This window comes from Rattus norvegicus, chromosome 19, assembly GCF_036323735.1.
Source record: "Rattus norvegicus strain BN/NHsdMcwi chromosome 19, GRCr8, whole genome shotgun sequence".
NCBI classification, from domain to species: Eukaryota; Metazoa; Chordata; class Mammalia; order Rodentia; family Muridae; genus Rattus; species Rattus norvegicus.
This window is the reverse complement of record NC_086037.1, coordinates 18,199,813-18,215,993: the sequence shown is the minus strand read 5'-3', so window position 1 is coordinate 18,215,993 and position 16,181 is coordinate 18,199,813.

The following is a 16,181-nucleotide window of genomic DNA, read 5'->3' as shown; positions in this document are numbered from 1 at the left end:
CCATGCTCCCCCACCCCAACACACACAGAAACCTGTGATTACTTTTCTCCTGTTTTGATAACAGACCATATATCAACACAAAATTATAATCTGCACAAGGAATACAAATAAACAGGCAAACGTGGCCACATAGGCAAAGAACTGTACTGTTGACAGTGGGGCTCCCAGAACAAAGCATTCACATCACCATGAAAGTGTTACAGGTAAATACTCAGGCCAAGACATAGACCCCTAGATTCCAAGTGTGGAGGGAAATATAAACATATAAAAGTTGTCCATATGCATTTGGATGTATGCACATACAGACTCACAGACGGAAAAATACCCACAAAAAAAGAGAAATGTAAAAACAGAGTCAGAGAAAGAGAAAGAGAAATATGGAAACAGAGAGTACTGTGAAAACCAGGAGAAATGCATCCACCATTGCTGTCTCAGAGGGCAAGACACACAGACAATAACAAACAGGCCTGAGCCTGAGACCTTCTAGTCAAGCATTGAGATGAACAGTTTGGGACCAGGCCCCTCAGGCTGCTGCCTGGATCTTCCAGCACTCAGTCCCCTGCCTAGCAAGTACAGAGACTCACCGTAAACTCACTGCAATTACAATCTTGCAAAGCCACCATCTGTCAAGGGCTTTGAAAATGCACACTAGACACTCACTCTCCCTGACTTTATCCCCGAATTCTTCATTCAGACCACAAGATCTGCTTTTCAATAAATGGAAGCAGATGAGTCCATTTTCCATCTCGCTCCTCAGGAAGGGTCAAGGTTCTGAATCTCCTCTATATGGGAGGTGAGGTTTAGCACAGGGTGGTTAGGGAGGCACAGCTTTCTAGAACCCAAAACCTTAATAGGATAAGATGAAGGTGACCTTGCAGACCCAGGAATGAAACAAGAGCATTTGGAGCGATTCATACCTGTTCTTCATGGATCTCTTTGTCAGAAACCTCAGGCGATCTCTCAGGTCATTTCTCTCCTCGGTAATGAGCTGCAGCTCTTCAATCAGCCTCTCCTTTTCCGTCTTGGCCTGATTCTCGCTTAGTTCAGTGCCAGGGGATGATGTTTCTCTCCCAGCGTCTGTAGGTAGAAGAACACAAGTGAACCTGCATGGGGAGAATGCATAGAGTGTACATAGACCACAGTGAGGCCTAAACAGGAGAACAAGCCTGGAACCCAGTGTCACTGCTAGGCGATTGGTCTATGCTTAAGAGACCTCCTCAGTGGATCTCAGTTCTCCCACTACTCTATAGAGACCAAGAGATGTAAGCAGCCAGGTGTTCCCTATGCCGGACATCACGTGCTCACATGTACCACGGAGATGGCTACTCCAGGATTATCATCAGCTGAACAGGGTACAGCTTGGTTTCCTCACCCCTGTGGTTTCAGAACTCAGATGATAAATTCACCACCCACAAGACTTGAGTGATTGGAGACACTCAGATGTCCTACCCTGATAGTCTAGGCCAACAACTTTGGATAAAAACACATTTCCATGGAGGACATGGTCAACAGACTTATCAGTTCCCCTATTTGAAATACCAAATGCCCGAGAAGTTCCAGTAGGTTACAGGCTGAATCTTGGTCCACATGTTCCAAACAGTTTTGGTATTTTAGAAACATGTTTGTAACACACAACCTCTAATATATAAAGCTAACGATGACCCTTCCAGTTAGAAGAAATCAGAGGAGGTCTAAGAACATAAGGTTATTGCCTGGAGCACAATTCTCCCCCTGTTCCTACTGTCAGATATCCACTGTATTTAAAGAAGCAATGATAGTGAAATACATTGCTGCCCTGTCTAAACTCAGAAAAGGTGGACCCTCCATGACTCCTGATGGTGTTATTATACAATGTAACATAACAAATGCACTGTAAAAGTAAAGACCAGAAGTTCACAGTATAATAGCATTGGCCTTACCATAGCCTCCCAGTGGAGATGGGGAAACTAAAGGTCTGAAATCCTGACTTTCAGGAATTGTGATATTCATGGAAATTCAATTCCTTTTCAGATGCTCCAGTTGTTGTGGCCCATTGCTAGAAAGGTCAGCTTAAGCCTGCAGCCCCCCTGGTAGGAAGCTCAAAATACACTGCCCAGAACTTATTCAACATTCCCCAGAAGTGCTGTCTTTGTCCATCATTACTTTGAGACGAAAGGCTAGACTCCTTCACTTTAGTCTCTCCAGAATCGACGTTCCCCCTCCCAAAACGCTTCCTAAGACGGGAAAACATGTCTTAGCTTGTAACCGCCAGACTCAGACTGAGAGAAACTAGGGCACTGGTTGTCACTACAACACTGGTGACATCACAGAGGATGCCAGAACTCTCTAGGAGACAATAGAATGTCCAAGAAGGGACAGCAGATGTCATGGGGAGCAGACTTTGCCTCCTGCTAATGTTCTCCCTGTACTGAGCATGAGCAGAGGTGCCCTTTCCAGGAGACTTTCCTGGGGCAGAGCCACTGAGCATCTCCTGCTTCCAAAGCCAAATTTTCCTCAAGGCTTGATTATAAAAAACCTTAGTAATTCCTATGCACCTAAATGAATGTTTCCTTCCATATCTTGCCCAAAAATGTCTCACTAACTCACATTGTCCTCATTCACCAATGTCAGCCATTAAAACTTCCTGAGATTTCACACCAGCTTGAATATGCAGTCAAAAGTTCTCCTGTCTCATTCTGTACAGGTGCTTTATATCACATCAAGAAATAGTCTGCATGGTAGGTTACAACATGCGTGTGTATTAGGGGAACACTCATGAAGTCATGTGCTTAGCAATTGACAATTGCCAGAAAATTCCTTAGTTGAAAGAATTGAAGTCTTTATGGTTCTAGGAAAAGTGTGGAGACCAGTTGGCAGAGGAAAGTGCAATATTGGAGCCACCAATGAAGGGAACCTCATGCTGCTTGTGGGGTTCTCCTTTCTGCGCCAATGTCGCCAAAGGAGCACTGCTGACAGGACTTCTATCAGAAGCTGAGCTTCTATCAGAAAAATAAAATAGTCAAGATATATAGGGGGTGCACATAAAGGTGTAGGACGAGGCTATACACATCACTACGTGGATAGCGCAAGGACCCAGCACTTGTGCTCTGGGTCATGGGCTTCCCCACAAACACAAAAGCATCTGTCACAGTAAAAAATGGATACTGTATTGAGTGCACACACTAACACTGATTGATCAGATCCATACCCCAGATTTTGGGGGCAGATCCATGGCCCCAAATATCTTCCTCTCAACTTATACAGCAAAAAATAAGAAAGAAAGAAAAAAGTCAAAACAAAAAGCTCAAGCTTCTCATATGAGGATTGCAGGAAGTGTGATCTAGTGGTCAGTTCTGATTAGGCCATTTTAGATAGAACAGTGCACAGTGATGCTTAATGTGATGGGTCCTATATAAAGCTTTCTGCAACATTGGAATTTTAACAAGCCTCATCCAGAACATACAGAACAGGAAAGGATGTGATCACCATGTCCTTGCTCTCTATCAGGTTATTTTTCTGTGTCCGTGATTGTCAGGCATAGACAGCAACAATCTGAAATAGCTGGTAGACATGGAACAAAGTGGCTAAAACTATAGTTGTGGGTTAAACACCTCAACTGTCAAAGGCTAATGCTGTTCTCACAGTCCCTGGAGGCCACTCTTGTAAGACTGTCTACTGGAAAGTAGAAGCAGGTTTATCTGAGCTCAAAGTGAACCTGGCCAGGTAGGAAGAGGGCAACATGGGATACTTGAGACCCTGTCTAAACCAGCACAGAAACCCACACTTCCTTCAAAGCATCATCTATGAATTCTTGATTATCTACCATTCTCTCCCTACCAGTCTTTCAGACTGGAATTGTAGAAAAGAACTGGAAATGATCTTCCTATTCTGAAGACCTTGATCTCTCTTTCCTTAGGTGCACATTAAGAACTCATGCAAATGGGTATGACCATCTGAACATCTTAGTATCATCTACTCAGTATATCTAGCATAATACTGTGCCTATGGCAATCTCAAGCTTCCTTGAGTTTCGCTGACCTAGCAAGAAGTATGAAGTACTGAGGTCAAACCCCAGTGATCCTTCAAGGGTTTAGAAGAAAGCCATCAGAGAAACTCCACTTCTTTGTCCTTAGATTAAATCAAGCTGATACAATGTGAACCTGGTGGACTATTTAACCATGCATCTTTCTGCCAACCCCACCTTTCTGAGTTCAGTCCATGTGAACCTGCATGCGGAGAATGCATAGAGTGTACATAGACCACAGTGAGGACTAAACAGGACAACAAGCCTGGAATCCAGTGTCACTGCAAGGAGTTTGGTCTTCTCTTAAGAGACCTCCTCAGTGGGTCTCAGTTCTCCCACTACTCTATAGAGACCAAGAGATGTAAGCAGCCAGGTGTTCCCTATGCCTGCTGACACACACAATAAATGCAGTAAATTTTAATTTCTGTTCAATTGTTCAGTAACTTACTTACACTTGCATATTGCTGTGGAAGTGATGGGGTTTCGTGATCAGTATTGCATTTAACAATACATAACCAATCATCCCTCCTAGAATGACTGTATATAGAGAAAGAAAATTTATTAGAATGGTTTATAGGCTGTGGTACAGCTAATTCAACAAGGAATGGAAGGTCTAAAACGCAGTAGTTGCCCCTGTTGAAGCCAATCCCCCTAGCATAGCTGTAGCCATTTTGTTCCATGCCTGCCAGATAGTTCATATTCTTGCTGTAATATGTCTGCCTGTCATGGTTGTCTGAAAATAATTTAACTCAGAGCAGGGTCAGGAATGATCACATAACTTGTGTATGTTTTTTTTATTGGTTATTTTGTTTATTTGGATTTCAAATGTTAACCCCATTTCCAGTTTCCCCTACAATAACCCTGCATTCCACCCCCTTCCCCAGCCTCCTCGAGGGTGCTCCCCCACCCACCCATTCCCGAACCACTGGAAGGAAGTTCTTTATGTTGTGAGGTTTCTTAATCTTAAATTTCAAAATTATAAGCTTCATGTAGGACCAATAAAATTAAAGGTCAATATGAGGGCTGCAGAGATGGCTCCATGGTTAAGAGCACTGACTGCTCTTCCGGAAGTCCTGAGTTCAAATCCCAGCAACCACGTGGTGGCTCACAACCATCTGTAATGAGACCTGATGCCCTCTTCTGCTGTGTCTGCAGACAGCTACAGTATACTTATATATAAATAAATAAATCTTTAAACAGATAAAAAGTCAGTATGAACCTTTGTTGTCTAAAATGGCTTGAGTCAGGGCTGACAACCAGACAGCCCTTCCAGCACCTGCCTATGAGCTCACATTTTAGTCTTTATAAACTGACATAGAAAAATATCCAGGGTCCTAGCGTGACAAATTCTCAGCTACGTCTCTGATGATCAGTCTTAGGGTGGGCATTCAATAAACCATCCCTGTCTAAGTGAGGTCAGAGTTTGTGTGGTTTATGGGGCAACTCCAGGACCTCAACGGTTTTGTTCATAAGGCTGGATATTTCAGCTGGTCTTCAGTACATGCAGGAATCCTGAAGAAGAAGGAAAATTAATAAAGCAAACTTCCTTTTTCCATGTCCTTGATATGAGCCAGCAGAAGGTATGGTCCAAACAAAAACCAACGGATTGGGTAAAGATCTTTACCAATCCTACAACAGATAGAGGGCTTATATCCAAAATATACAAAGAACACAAGAAGTTAGACCTCAGGGAGACAAATAACACTATTTAAAAAATGGGGCTAAGAGCTAAACAAAGAATTCACAGCTGAGGAATGCCGAATGGCTGAGAAACACCGAAAGAAATGCTCAACATCTTTAGTCACAAGGGAAATGCAAATCAAAACAACACTGAGATTTCACCTCACACCAGTCAGAATGGCTAAGATCAAAAACTCAGGTGACAGCAGATCCTGGCAAGGATGTAGAGAAAGAGGAAAACTCCTCCATTGTTGGTGGGATTGCAGACTGGTACAACCATTCTGGAAATCATTCTGGAGATTCCTCAGAAAATTGGGCATTGAACTACCTGAGGATCCAGCTATATCTCTCTTGGGCATATACCCAAAAGATGCCCCAACATATAACAAAGACACATGCTCCACTATGTTCATAGCACCCTTATTTATAATAACCAGAAGCTGGAAAGAACCCAGATGCCCTTCAACAGAGGAATGGATACAGAAAATGTGGTACATCTACACAATGGAATATTACTCAGCTATCAAAACCAATGACTTTATGAAATTCATAGGCAAATGGATGGAACTGGAAAATATCATCCTGAGTGAGCTAACCCAATCACAGAAAAACACACATGGTATGCACTCATTGATAAGTGGATATTAGCCCAAATGCTCGAATTACCCTAGATGCACAGAACACATGAAACTCAAGAAGGATGACCAAAATGCAGATGCTTCACTCCTTCTTTAAAAGGGGAACAAGAATACCCTTGGCAGGGAATAGGGAGGCAAAGTTTAGAACAGAGGCAGAAGGAACACCCATTCAGAGCCTGCCCCACATGTGGCCCATACCTATACAGATATTAGATAAGATGGATGAAGCAAAGAAGTGCAAGCCGACAGGAACTGGATGTAGATCTCTCCTGAGAGACACAGCCAGAATACGGCAAATACGTAGCTGAATGCCATCATTAAACCACTGAACTGAGAACGGGGCCCCCGTTGAAGTAATCAGAGAAAGGACTGGAGGAGCTTGAAGGGGGTTAAGACCCCATATGAACAACAATTCCAACCAACCAGAGCTTCCAGGGACTAAGCCACTACCCAAAGACTATACGTGGACTGACCCTGGACTCCAACTGCATACGTAGCAATGCATAGCCTAGTAAGATCACCAGCAGACGGGGAAACCCTTGGTCCTGCCAAGACTGAACCCCCAGTGAACATGATTGTTGGGGGGAGGGCGCTAATGGGGGAAGGATGGGGAGGGGAACACAGAAAGAGAAGGGGAGGGGAAAGGGTTGAGGGATGTTGGCCTGGAAATCGGGAAGGGGAATAACAATCGAAATGTAAATAAGAAATACTCAAGTTAATAAAGATGAAAAAAATAAAAAGAAAAAAGAAGGTGTGGTCCAGATTAGAGGTGGGCCTTTCCATCTCAAAAGATCTGAATTAAAGATTTATCGTCTGATTTCCAAGATTTGGATTACAAGTAGGTCTTCTTGCTTCAGAAAATTTAATTAAGAAAAAAAAAAATCCAATGGTGCTTATGCCTTTAGCCTCAGGATCCAGGAGGCAGAGGCAGGTGGATCTCTGAGTTGAAGGCCAGCCTGGACTACAAAATGAATTCCAGGACAGCCAGAGCTACACAGAGAAACCCTGTCTCAAAAAAAACAAAGAAGAGGAGGAGGACCAAGAGGAGGGTGTTGAAGAGAGGAAAACAGAAAGAAGGAAGGAGAGAGAGAGAGAGAGAGAGAGAGAGAGAGAGAGAGAGAGAGAGAGAGAGAGAGAGATCTCCCCCTCACAGGGCATCAAGCCATTTGGCATTAGTTAATTCCAGGTACACTCAAGTTGACAACCAAGAACAGCAATCACATTACCCGTGGTTGTGATCTCACCCTGGTAGGCTCCTGAGTAGGAGGCTGAAGCAGGAGAATTGCCATAAGTCTGATGCCAGCATGAACTACACACGTGTTCCAAGCCAAGCCAATCTTGGCTACAGTTTGAGATTCTGTCTGAAAAATATGAAAGAGAAAGAAAACATAATTTCCTAGAGCAGTGTTTCTCAACCTTCCTATGGCCTCAACCCTTTAGAACAGTTCCTCATGCTGTGGTGACCCCAACTACAAAATTATTTTGTCGCTACTTCACAACTGTAAATTTGCTACTGTAATGAATCTTTATTGTAGTGTAAACTATCTAATAGGAGACCCTGTGTGGGTCAAGACCCACAGGCTGAGGGCCTTTGCCCTAGAGGCGGTCTTGGCCTAGTTTATATAGTTCATATTATAATGGGCTCTCTCAGCGTTTGAAGGTCAAGTATATTCACTTGTAACATCAAAACTTAAAAATTCAGCTGAGCTGGTGGCTGGTACAGTCTGACATCCTCCAGAATAGCTTTGCCATTTTGTTCCATGCCTGCCAGCCATTTCATATTGTTGCTGTAACACGCCTGCCGTCACTGACAAGGAGAAGGGACTTGGCTCAAGGACATGCTGACCACACACCTTGTTTTGTTCTGAATGTTCTGTATGCGGTTTGCTAATCTTGAGAAATTCTACACCTGAAGAAGTGGTTCCCTGAAGCAGCCACAGTTGAAAGGCTAAGGCAGATGTGTGAAGGGATGTTTCACTGAGGCAGATGCAGGTAAAAGGATGTTCTGCTAAAGCACGCATGTGAAAGGACACGTGATGAAGGGTTCTGCACTAAGGACACACATGCATTGGTCTGCCTTGCATTCTGTAGTTGAGTTGCATTTGTTGGGACTTCATAGAACCACAGCAAAAACCCTTCTGGTGGGCTGTGTAGTTTCTCACTGTTTCCTTGGACTTGGGCTGATGGGCAGAGTGATGTCAGCTGAGACAGACACATGTGCTGACGCAGGACACACGCTGAGGCCAGACCCATTGAGGACACGGGATATTGAGAGGGAGTTTGGATGGAGTTATGCTTGCATAGCTTGTTGGTCTGGGGTCTCTGCTGATCTCTGCTCCCCTGAGAGCTGCTCTTACTGACTGTATAGCATCTTGGCTGCTCTTTGTTCCCCTTGGACAGCCCTCAGGACCAGGCTCTCCTCTCCCTTAACCATAGCTGCTGTCCTCTTCCTCTCTCCTCTCCATCACACATGTTCTTCCTTTATTCTCTGGCAGCTTCTTCCTCCTTCTTCCCTCCTCATGATCCTCTCTAGCAAAGCCCTCAAAGCTCCCCTCCCCCATCTCTCTGCTGTGCAGCTGTTGGCTGGTGGCTTCTTTATAATCACAGTTAACTGGGAGCAGGGTCAGTTATTTGGGGTTAACCAGTCCTGAGTTCCACAAATTAGCATTAAAATAGAAGCAGCATTAGGCCAATACACTACAGGGGTTTTTGTTTGTTTGTTTGGTTGGTTTGGTTTAATTTTCATTTACCTTTTTACTTCCTATTTTATTTTTGGCTATTTTTTATTAATCGGTTATTTTATTTATTTACATTTCAACTGTTGTCCTGCTTTCCAGACTCCCCTCATCAAATTTACATCCCATTTCTGCTCAGCTTTGCCTATGTGACAGTGCTCCCCCACCCACACATATCCATCCCCACCTCACACCTCTAGGATCTACATTTGGTGGGGCAATAGTCCTCACCTTGAACCATAGAGCATCCTTGCATACACTTTGGCTGGCAGTTTGGCCCCTGGGAGCTTGGGGATTAGGGAAAGAAGATCTGGTCAGATATTAAAGCCAATGATTGCTGCTTTCTCTTCTTTTTCTGGTTATAGGTGAAATTATGTTTGTGTGCTTCTCTTTTTTTAAATTATTGAGAGAAGATTAATTTCTTGGTTTTTCTTGGGTATAGTTTAGTTCATTGTCTTGGAGTTTTCCTCCTATTAGCCTCTGTTGTGCTTTCTTACAGAAAAGAATTCTTTTTTTTCTTTTTTTTTTTTTATTATTAACTTGAGTATTTCTTATATACATTTCGAGTGTTATTCCCTTTCACAGTTTCCGGGCAAACATCCCCCTCCCCCCTCCCCTTTCTTATCGGTGTTCCCCTCCCCACCCTCCCCCCATTGTCCCCCTCCCCCCAACAGTCTAGTTCACTGGGGGTTCAGTCTTAGCAGGACCCAGGGCTGCCCCTTCCACTGGTGCTCTTACTAGGATATTCATTGCTACCTATGAGGTCAGAGTCCAGGGTCAGTACATGTATAGTCTTTAGGTAGTGGACGAGACCCCATATGTACAACAATGCCAAGCAACCAGAGCTTCCAGGGAAAAGAATTCTTTAAATTTGGTTTTGTCATGAAATATCCTGGTTCTTCCTTTTGTGGTGATTGAGGATTATGCTGGATATAGGAGCCTCTGTCTGCATTTCATCTGCCCAAGATTTTCTGACTTTTAGAATCTCTGTTGAGAAGTCTGGTGTAATTCAGATATGTCTGAATTTATTTGTTACTAGATATTTATACCTTACTTCTTTTAATGTTCTTTCTTGATCTGTGCATTTAGCGTTTTAATTATTATGTGAATGGAGGAATTTTTCTGGTACAATTAGTTTGATGTTCTGTAGGCTTGTTGTACCTTTATGGCCTTTTCTTTCTTTACCTTATGGAAGTTTGCTGCTATGATTTGTTGAAGGTGTTTACTGGATCTATGAACTAGAAATCTTAATTCTCTTCTCTATCTATTATCCTTAGGTTTCAACATTTAATTGTGTCCTGAAATTCATGGATGTTTTGGATTCAATAAACCATACATGTTTATCTGAGATGGGTGTTTTGTGCTTTGTGGGATGACCTCCTTGACCCCAGGCTGCATGAAGAATCTCAGCTGACAATGGGGACATAAATTATGAGTATGTGTAGCAAGACCCAGGCCTCTTCCAGGTTCTTAGATATTAACTGAGAACCTCAAATACAGTAGTAATGTGATAGTGTGGTGTGAATCTAGTTACTATTCTCTATTTTGATATAGATGACTCTTTTTGTGTCATGGTCAGCTTATAATGACTAGAAGACCTAAGCTTGAGAATAACCAAAGACTACATTGCTTCTCTAGCAGCTGAGCTTTTAAAAGCCCTGGGGTGACAGCAACTGTTGGTGGACATTCTGGATTATTCCTTCTGTACTTTAACTCTCTGTGTCACTTCCACCATCAGTAAGTTAGTTCAATTCCATAAATTGGAAATCCATCACCTGGAAGAAATACTCCTTTTTTTAAAGATTTATTTATTTATTTATTATATACAAGTACACCGTGACTGTCTTCAGACACACCAGAAGAGGGCATCATATCTCATTACAGATGGTTGTGAGCCACCATGTGGTTGCTGGGATTTGAACTCAGGACCTCTGGAAGAGCTGTCAGTGCTCTTAACCACTAAGCCATCTCTTTAGCCCAAGAAATACTTTCTGAATATGATCTGAGATTGGCCATGGAAAAAGGGTAGCTTGAACTGTCCCACCTAGGTTCTGGGCCTGCACAGGCCTGCTCTCCAAAAGAAACCTGTGTTCACAGCTGTTGGCTGGCTAAGAAAGATTTCACGAGACGTGATACACAGCCCTCGGACTTCTGCTTCAGGCATCTGCACAATTTTTCCCGGACGATATCCTCATACCTCCAGCAGGCGGGTGATGAAGCTGTCCACTCTCAGCTCCCCTTCAGCCATCTTGTGGGCACCAGACTCTCCTCCCTGCAGCAGGAACAAGGGCTTCTCCATGGTGGCTGCAGCAGCAGTGGTGGTTTGGCATTCTCACCTAGGAGGCCCTATGCCTTTCTACCCCAGTTCCAACTCACCTCAGGCCCGGGCCTTCCCCCCATCCACTTCCCACGGAGCAGGGAGAGCAGCACCCACTAGAAATAAAATGGGAAGCCCTTGGTCCTGCCAAGACTGAACCCCCAGTGAAGGGATTGTTGGGGGGGAGGGTGGAAATGGGAGGAGGATGAGGAGGGGAACACCCATAGAGACGGGGAGGGGGAGGGTCTAGGGGGATGTTTGCATGGAAACCCTGAAAGGTAATAACAATTGAAATATAAATAAGAAATACCCAATTTAAAAGATGGAGAAAAAAAGAGAAAAGTATCACACATTTAAAACAGAAGAATATGGACCCTAATTTTAAACCACAGCTCTGTCAATTAACTAAACCTTTAAAAAGCTCAGAAAATCAGGCCAAACAATATTTTCTCGGTTTATGTATCTGTAATGTCACATAAATAATAATGTCCGTTTCTTGCTATTGTGGAGGGAATTAAATAGATAATATGTAATCATGGAAATTTTGAAGTACCATCCATTTTTCTGTTCATTAAATCACTCTTCCTCATTTCATTGATCAAATATGTATGTTTTCTTTTCATAGTTACATGTACAATCAAACCAGTATAAAAACCTTCAGAATTGTATAAGCTTTCACTTTTAACAAATTAAATTAGTTGTTCTTTGTATTTCTGCTGAACATTTAAATGTTCTTTATATGTCCCAATGCTAGTTTATTAGGTACCTATAAACTTTAAACTCTTTGCCTGAGAGCATGAGTACTATTTAATTATATAGTAACTACACTCAGGCTGTCCTTGTATTAGAACCAATTATATCAGACTCTAAGAAAAATTACTATTGCTTTAAAGTTTGTGTGTGTATGAGTGAGAGTATGAGTATGAGTGTCTGTGTGTGTGTGTGTGTGTGTGTGTGTGTGTGTGTGTGTGCAGCACATGACCAAACAACTTTCAGGAGCCATTTCTCTCCTTCTGTCATGTGGGTCCCAGGATGTAACCCAGATGTTTGACTTTGGCAATAAATAATATTACCAACTAAATAAATAAATAAACAAACAAAAAACAAGCCACAAATCCACTTTAAAAGTAAAGGCCAGAAGTTCACAGAATAGTAGCATTGGCCTTACCATATCCTTTCTTTGGGGATGGGAAAAGTAATGTTCTGAAATCCATGACCTTCAGGAATTGTGATATTCATGGAAATTCAATTCCTTTGCAGATGCTCCAGTTGTTGTGGCCAATTGCTAGAAAGGTCCGCTTAAGCTTGCAGGACCCCCACCATCCCTCCCCCCCGCCCCGCCTCCACAGAAAGCTCAAAAGACACTGCCCAGAACTTACTCCACATTCCTGAGAACCACTTTCTTTGTCCATCATTTCTTTCAGATGAAAGGTCAGATTCCTTCACCCTAGTCTCTCCACAATTGACATTCGCCCCTCCCAAAACATCTAAGACTGGAAAACATGTCTTAGGATGTATCTGCCAGACTCGGACTGAGACAAACTAGGGCACTGGTTGTCACTACAACATTGGTGACAGAGGACGCCAAGAACTCTCTAGGAGACAATAGAATGTCCAAGAAGGGACAGCTGATGTCATGGGGAGCAGACTTTGCCTCCCTGCTAATGTTCTCCCTGTACTGAGCATAAGCTGAGGTGGCCTTTCCAGGAGACTTTCCCGGGGCAGAGCCACTGAGCATCTCCTTCTTCCAAAGCCAAATTTTCCTCTAGGCTTGATTATAAAAACCTTAGTAATTCCTATGCATCTAAATGAATGTTTCCTTCCAAATCCTGCCCAAAACTGTCTCATCCTAACTCAAATTATCCTTCTTCACCAATATTAGCCATTAAAAATTCCTGAGAAATACTACCAGTTTGAATGTGCACTCAAAATGTTCTCCTGTCTTATTATGTACAGGTGCTTGAAATCACATTAAGAAATAGCCTGCATGGAAGGTTGCAACATGGGTGTGTGTTAGGGGAACACTCATGAAGCCTTGTGCTTAGCATTCAATGGTTGCCACAAAATTCCTTATGAGGAAGACTTGAAATCATTATGGTCCTAGAAACAGTGTGGAGGCCAGTTGGCAGAGGAAAGTGAAACATTAGAGCCACCAGTGAAAGCTCCTGTTGGGCTCTACCTTGGTGTTTCCCTCCCCCCTCGCTGAGCCTTTCAGCCTGCTATAGGAAGAAATTGCTTACACCTTTGACAGCTGCTCTTAGCCCCTGATTTGGGGCTGGGATTTTCCATGGCACCCTTCCTCCCCACTGAGCTTTCTTGCTTCTTGTTTTTTTTTTTTTTTGTTGTTGGTTTTTTTTTTTTGTTTTTTTTGTTTTTTTTTTCCCTTTTCTTTTTTTCGGACTGCTTCTTGTTTTTAAGAAGCTGTTTATGCCCCTGATTGGGCTGGAACTTTCACCACACAGACTTGTCCTATTTTCCTGGTAGGGATTTTCACCTGCCTTGTTGTTTTTCCACGGCTTTTGCCTCTGGTATATAAGGAGATCTCAGTAAAGCCTTGATGGCACTCGCTAAAAAGGGGTGACCCGTGTACGTGTTTTCTTTCAACCCCACAAACCTACACCCGATATTCACACACTGTCGGCGCAGGCACTGACAATAGGTATCACAATAGAAACTAGTAACTAGATTTAACCAAACTATCCCATTAATGCTGTATTTCGTGGTTTTTTTTTTTTTTTTTGCTCTCCTAGAACCTGGAAGAGGCTTGGGGTTTTCTAATCCTACTCATAATTTATTATCCTTCCCAACACTATGTGCTTTGTTCTGTTAATGCTAACAGCGGCATCCAATACCTAGGATATTTTCTACTGACATGTGTGACGTGAGACAAAACAGTCCCTGTCATCCCTCACCTGAATAAACGTCCTTAGAGGACAGTGTAGTTGGAGGGTCCTTCTTTCCTCTCCAAGATCGAGAAACATTTCCAGTCTTCAGACAAGTGTGTCAGCCATTGTCCAGTGACTGTCCTGAGATGTCCACATTGTCAGCTGAGTGTCGTCATCCAGCCTGCCCTGTAATTGTTGTAGATGATTAATAGGGTTCCAGCCCTAGGATTTAATTCAGTGCTACAGAACTTGCCAAACACACTCAAAGCCCTAGCTGCCACCCTAGTCCTGTGTGCTCTAGAGAAAGAAAATAAAGAACCACATTGTCTATCAAGTTTCTCCTCCAATAGAAGGAGAATCTGCATTGGTCTTTTAAGTAACTCTAAGCCCCAGCTTCCCCACAGCTCCCTCCATCGATTCCATTATTGGTGCATTTTAAGTAACGCTCACTTTATTTTTGGTGTGCAAAGAATATGCACCATGTCAGTAAAGTGTGTGTGTATGTGTGTGTGTATGTGTGTGTGTGTGTGTTCATCCATGAACTCACTATAAATTATTATTAAATGACCCAGAAGACTGTGGAGAAACCTGTCGATGTGCCTGCAGAATTATGTTACTACCATTCCATGGCACCTTGCAGGTAACACTGAAATACTGGGCTGCTTTAATAGAGCCTAAAACCAGGCTATGCATGGTTTTCGGTGAGATTGTGATGTGCAACACCACAACAGAGATCAGCAGAAGCTTCATTTATTCCATGCTGCTGTTACCAAGGTGAGGCAAAGCCTCATCCCATAGAGAGTCTGGTAGGATCTGATGAAGGGCAATAAACTCAGGGTTGAAATCAAGCCTTTAGAAACAAAGAGAAAAATACAAAGTCAAGGAAAGCAAGAGCTGTCTTTTTCTTTTCTACCTCTTTTTTTTTTTTTGAGAAGATCCACAAGAGAGACAACCCCTTCCTCAAACTAACAATGCACAAGAGAGACAATACATGAATTAAAAATCAGAAATGAAATGAGGGACATAACAATAGACACCGAGCAAATACCAAAATCATTAGTTCTTACTCCCAAGGACTTTACGCCAGAAAACTGGAATATTTATTCGATATTGTTGATTTTGTAGACAGATAACAATTACCAAAGTTAAATCCAGATCTGGGAAGGTATCTGAATAATACCCCTAAGAAAATAGATACACTCATTAAAGGTTGCATACATTATATATTATATTGCTTTCTTTTTGCATGATTAAACCCATTCAAGGACATTTAGCTATGTTATAGAAAGTGTTACTTTTAAAACAAAAGGACAAAGAGAGAAAATGAGGAGTCACTGAGAGACACTTCCCAGACAGGATCAAGGAAAGACGGCTGAGAGATGCAAGCAGGGGCTGCAATGCTGCCCTTGAGAAGAAAATGTTTTTCTCACTTTACCTTACACTATGCTGTACTGTGTCCGTTTTTTGTGGAAGCGGCTCTCATGCTCTCTGGGTTATGACAAGTATATTGTGATACTAGGAAGAGGGGTGATTTGCTGTACAGATATTTTAAGGAGAAGCCTTTGCTTAGTCTCACTTCTTTGCCTAGTCTTGCCTCAGTCGTTCCTGGTATCATGGGAATAACGATCTTATTATATCTTGCCAAAAGGGAAAGTGAGGTAATGCATATTCATGCCTATATAAGGGTTAATAAGCTTGCAGCTGCATGCAGTTGCATCTGCCTTTGCTCTGCATCCCCTGTGTCCTGGTTATTTGTGACCGTACCTGGGCCCCCAACGCACTAGATGTTGACAAGCATCACCCTTTTCAGTGTTAGGTATATATTTTTTTGGAATGTATGATGTGGAGGCGTATTACAGCAACAATATGAAATAGCAGGCGGGCATGTATGAAAATTGCTGTGTTTAAGCTAGGTGTGGGGAC